Source organism: Psittacula echo, assembly GCF_963264785.1.
Source record: "Psittacula echo genome assembly, chromosome: 12".
Lineage (NCBI taxonomy): Eukaryota > Metazoa > Chordata > Aves > Psittaciformes > Psittacidae > Psittacula > Psittacula echo.
The window spans coordinates 8,999,997-9,006,119 of NC_137747.1; positions in this window are offsets into that span (position 1 = coordinate 8,999,997).

Genomic DNA, 6,123 nt, shown 5'->3' on the forward strand with positions numbered 1-6,123 from the left:
CTTTGCTTTGGAGATGAAAGCAAGGGGAAGGACAAACACTGAATCAAAAGCAAGCGATCCCACGCAGCCCCATCCTCGGCAAGGATTAAGCTCTCCCACGTCTGCACCCACATCCTCAGCGTGGTGGAAACTCTGACAGCTCATCCCCGGGCCTCGAGGAGAGGCAGGATCACGGAACAGGCTTCACCACAGCCTGAGGACCTCCTAACTGCCCCGGGAGTACCAGTGCTGTGGCAGAGGGCAGGGAATCCCTGTAACCAAGAGGTGCTGAATCACAGCCCAGGTTGTTCCTGTGTGATGCCCTGTTAGTCACAAGAAACTGGGTGAAAGAACTTGGGTTTGATCTTGCCAGAGCTGAGATGTTCTTTCGGGTTCAGGGTCATAAAGTGGGGAATGTACACTCCTTATCTCCCAGATTTCCCAATAAATACTCTGTGTCTTAACTTCTGGGAAGACCGAAGGCCAATAAATCCCTTCCCGAGCTTCAGGATCGCAGGAGGAGGTACGGAGACAGAAAGAGAAACCAGCATTGGGCCATTTGTACAGTCTGACTGAGGCTGAACCAGCTCATTGGAGCGTGGCCCTGAGGCCAAGCTGAGCTTTCCAAACCCTTTGCTGCACGGTTGAAAACATCCTTCAGTCCACAGGTCTGAGGCTCAGCAGCAGCGCCCAGCCCACCCAACGCACATCCTCACTGAGCTCACATCCTCACAGCCCTAGCTGGTAAGGCATAGAATCATAGTACAGCTAGGGCTGGAAAGGACCTTAAGGTAGATCATCTTGTTCCAACCCCTGCCATGAAAGTCATCATTCCCTGCACTTCCATAGAAAAATGATCCAGTCTCCCGGCTCCACTCCCTTCTGTTGCAGCGAAATCATGGCATAGCTGGAGCTCCAGCAGCTGGGAAAGCCCCAAACTGAACACTGGGTACTGCTGGCACTCAATGTGTTGGCTGCTGGATGCTCTTCATGAGCAGGGGTAAGGGACATGACACACAACAGATTCTCCCCCATATCCAGGTGACACTACGAGGTCTTTGATTCCCAATGCTCCTTAGTCAGGCACAACAAGCTGTTCCTGCTCTCTCCCTAAAGGTTGTATAAGATGGAAAACGCCATCATTTTTAAAGGGGAAGCAAACAGTTGCGTTGGGAAACCTATTTTATATTGACCCTGATAATAACACCTAACGCACTTGTGGGTCTAAACAGCCAGGGGGTTGGTAAGGATGTTCTGGTGTAGTCACTGCAAGCTTCCTGACGGTGTTTCCCAGAACACTGATGCAAGATAAAGGTCATCGAAGGGTTTAGGAATACATTCTACTTGTATCCAAGCTAAGAGAAGGCAGTGCCCAAACAGAGCGTTACAGGCCAAGTACCTGGGGAGCAAACTCAGCGGAGGCAAACAAAGGCTGAACAAATAGCAGAAGCATGCTTCAGATGTGACCCTGATGCTCTGTGAATTCCCGTAAGGGACTTTCTAAGCCTCTGAGGGCAAACCAAAGCTCTTCTGTAAAGGGCAGCTTGGAAGCAAAGGCTGGAAATAAGCAATAATGACAGCTCTGAGCTCTGTAACTGCCACAGGAATGGGGTTCAAGGCTCTGTTAAAGATTACAATTTCATGCTCGTGTTCCTTTAGCTCCCTTTTTAACTGCTGGGTGGGTCCTACAGCAGTGGCTGAACAGGTCTGCTGGGTGTGAAACTCCCAGGTCACTGGGTCTGCTCAGGGAGGTGGTGGAAGAAAGGTTCTGTCACCTCCTCCCACCTCACTCTGCCTTTGCAAAGTGGGACCTGGCAAGCTCATCCCATTTTACAATGGGGAGAGAAGGGCCCCAGCACAGGCAGGGAGGGAAAGGGGGGTGCATGACCCCCCAGTGCACGCTGCACCCTGAATGATATTGACAAACTAAACCATTTCCTTTCCATTAACGTTGGTCACTGGGGTTTGCATATCTTCAGGTACAGAATTTATTGGCTGGATTCTGGGTTTGGTCAACACGAGGCAAAAAAAGTCTCGTTTCATGACAAGAAATAGAAGTGATGAAGAGGCAGAGCTTCACCCAGCTTCGGCCAGATGCAGGTTAGGAGCCACGCTCAGCCCAAGAGTCCATCCCCTTACCTGGCACGTTGAGCTGACACCATCCCCCTGCCTGGTCCTTGGCTCCCGGTTTCCCTGCATCCAACCAGCTCAGGCTGGGACCTGGCCACGTCTGCTGTGCCTCTGGTTGCTCTTTGGGACATCCCAAAGCAATCAGGAAGCTCCTTGCAAAAGGAGGGAACAGAAGTCACAAACTGAGGAGGGGAAGAAACAAGGGCAGGGGATGAGGGGAGATCCCATGGGAAGAAAAGCAAGGCTGGTGGCACCAGAGCTCGGCCTTAGTGCATTGAGAGGGGACCCACCGTGAGCACAATGGCCGAGCCCATTGCCCTGGTGCAGCCATGGGCTCACTTCTGGCATGGAGCGGGTCAGGGCATCTCGGTCCCTGTGTTCTGTAATAACAGGAGTTCAACTTCTGCTTCTCCTCGTTTTGAGGCTTCAGCCCCTGAAACCCGTAGGAGGCTCAGACGGAACCAAATACACGTGGAGACCTCCTGCAGCAAAGGAGGGCTGGAAAATCACAGCGGGGTGAGGGAAAGCTGGTGCTGCATCACAGCAGATCCGGCTCCATCCCAGCAGCATCACCAGTGCCACCACAGGAGGTGCTGGCTGTGGCAATGGCTTTGTCCTGAGCCATGGGTCCTCTCTCAGGTCACTGTCACCCCAGTGCAGCCGAGCACAGGGTGGTTTGCCCTGGGTGCTTCAGCTCCTTCTCTGCTCCTGGTTTTGGGTATTTTGACCTCCTCAGCCTCCCCTCTGCTTCCCCAGCAGAGCCGGTGCTCTCCATCTGCAGCACCGGCACCGCAGGAGCCCGGTCCCATCCTTGGGCCTCTGCAGAACCAGCACGTGCAGAGCACAGGATGAGTCCTAGAGCTGGGCATGCAACACAGGGGACAACAAGCCTACAGTCAGAGGACAGAGAGATGCCCGCTCAAAAGAAGGTAAAATTGATGCCTTTCTGGAGTGGCGATGGGTGGACGCATCCACCTTCAGTGTGTGTTACACTCCCCATGTCCAAGCGATGCGGGAGGGCAGGGGGTGAAGGACCCCCACCTCTAAACCAAAACCATGGGTAAATGTGCAGGCAGAGAGGGAATTCACCTGTCCTGCGCCTGGGCTGTAACCCAGGACCACGGTGACCTGACTCTGCTCCAGCGAGCAGGACTGAGCCTGCACAGGTCACATCCCCCCTGCATCCCTTGAAAATTCCCCCTCTGGTTTCCTCCAGCAATCCCGGCTCCCTGCCGGGTCAAGGCATGAGCCAGCTCCCTATGACCTCACTAGGAAAACTCACGCTGATTCCTTAGTCCCGTGTTCATCATGTACCTGTGACAAATCCCATGTTCATCATTCCAGCCCCCAGGCGCTGGCTCCGCGCACGTCACCGTCTCACTGCACCGGAGCGTGTCCGAGCGGCTCCCGCATGGATCGAGGCGGATCCCGAGCGTGGTTTGGTGGGATGGGGAAGTCCTGACTCATCCCCACACCTGGCTGCAGCCACAGGCACCGAGTCAGCTCCCGGCACAGACATCACGGGGTGCTTTGGTTGTGCTGGGTTGTTTCTTGCGCTGGTTCTAGGTATTGAACAGCAGAGGGAAGCACGGCTCAGACAGCGCCGTGGGCTCAGTGCTGATGGCACTGGGGAGCATCACCCTCTGTGTCTTATCTAAATGCTGTCACAGACTTGCCCCTCAGCTCACAGGGGAAGCAGCCACTCCAGTGATCAGGAAGCTGCCGCCCGTTCCTCTTCTCCCTCCTGCCCTTGGAAACTTCCCTGCAAACCAAAGGGGGTTTTATCCTCTTCACCTTTTCAGTCAATTACCCTTAGGATCCCCCCCACGTCGGGCTGTGGCTGCTGATATGGTCCGGGTGGGAGCTGGTGGGGAATTGCTGCCCTCCAGGGTGCTCCTGCAGGCTTTTCCAGCAAAGCCCATTTCCTGGAAGCGGAGCAGGATGCTCACGCTGGGCCCTTTGGATGCTCTCATAAAGGTCAATATTTACAAGAAGATTCCCTGCTGTGCCATTGTCTGCGAGGCCAGGCAAGCAGAAACCTCGCTGTGCAGAGATTCCAGCTAACTCAGCACGAGGGGATCTGGTCTGGGAAGAGACCATGGATAATGGGAGCAGGAAGACCTGGAGAGGGGTCTGGCACTGCTCATAAGGACCCTACAGATAGGATCAGTGCTCAGAACATCACCAGCCTGGAAAGCCCCTGAAGGGATGCTCCAACCGCCTGTGCCGGGTTGTACAACACCAGCACCCAGCTCCCACTGAGCCATTGCCAGGTCAAAGTGACCCCAACAGAGGGAGATAACGGCTGCAGCTCATGGATAAAGCAGCTCAAGGGCAGAGATGAGACATGGGGGGAGCTGAGCACTGGAAAGCGGAGTTATGGACCCTTCTTCTGTGGGATTTCAAGGCCAGGCTTGGGAAAGCCGCACGGGGATTGTCAGGATCCGTCCTGGATCAAGGCACAGGTGGGAACAAGGGGTCCTCTCTGCTGCTTTTCAGCCTTTTGCTTCTCTGTCCCTTGGGGGAACCAACCCAGGACAGTGTCAGGATCCCTGCGGTGCTCCATCCCTGCAGCCCAAAGCTGGGGTGAGGCCGTTGCCAGCCTGGGATCCCCAGATCCTGCCTGCAGCACCGGTGCAAACAGTGCAAACCCAGGGCTCTGGATGGAGCAGCGAGGATGCTGCCCCCAGGATCAGACCCATTCATCCAGCCTGCCGTGGATGAGGAGCTCATTGCAGCAGGAAGAGCCTGTGCTGTGCCTATGGGCAGCAAGGGGAGGTTAAAATCCCCTATTGTGCTCAGTTATGTCCGTTTTTCTCTTGGGGAGAGAAGTGTGAGGCACTTCCGCACAGCACGTGTTGGAGAGTGCTTGAAACAGCTCCTAACAGGGAAACACTCCTCTTTCAAAGCACAAACTGTTCCTGGCTGCTACTCACATAAAAAAAGAGTTATAAAACCCCAGCCAAGCCCATTCCAGGCACCGATGGAAGCGCTGGCTCAATCACTGCTACAGACTGGGAAATGTGCAAGAGCATCACCCTTGGGAACGTCCCTAAGCAACATCTACAAGGCATTAAAAGCCCTGTCTGCAGCCAGCATCAGTGCCCCAAGGCAGAACTCTTGGCTGTCTAAGCACCTCTTTTGCTTGCTGCAGGGTCTAGGGACAGTCCTGGTGCTCAGGGGGAAGCGTTTGGGTTGCCACTGGTGGCAAATCCCAACGCAGTTGGGTTACATCCTGCTCACATGCAGTCATGCTGAGGCTGATGGAGCTGATGTCATGGTGACGGTGCGTGGTCATGGGCTGAAGCACGTGCAAAGAGCGGGCAAGGGTAAGTGAAGGGAGAAGATGATGGGTCTGGGACATGCAGCAGCATCTTTCTCCTCAAAATGAGACCAGGAAAGGACTCTGGTGACAGAGAATTGTATAATAAAATAAGTTCTTTGGCTTGTTTCTTTGGAAAGCTTCTGAGCATTGATTTCTTTACATTCTGAACATTCATTTCTTTAGAAAACATGGTACAAAACTAGGTAGCTTAGAAATAACTTTAAGGCCAGCAGTGACTTCAGGAGCATCCTACACCCAACGTGCCTCAGCAGCAAACTCCCTTCTCAAAACACATGACAAGTGAATCCTCCATGGGACAAACCTGTTAAATAACTAAAGAAACCCCAACAAAACCAGACCCCCACATCTAAAACAAAGCCAGGCAGGTTTGACCATGTTCTGTCCCAGAACAAATGACCCTGTCAGCAAGCTGCCCTTCTGATGCAGCATTGACCCTTGCTGGGGATGTAAAACCCATGGCCAGCACCCAGCTGGAGTCGCAGTGGCCGCTGGCACAGGGATGCTGCTGCTCCCAACATCCCGCCCCAGAGGCGGTGTTGCAGAGCAGGACCCATTGACCCATCGCTCATCCCCAACGCTGCCCTTGGGGTTTGGAAAGATCAATAAATTAACAAAGCCACAGACCCAAAATCAAACCAGAAACCACCCGAAAAGTCCAGTTCGTGTCC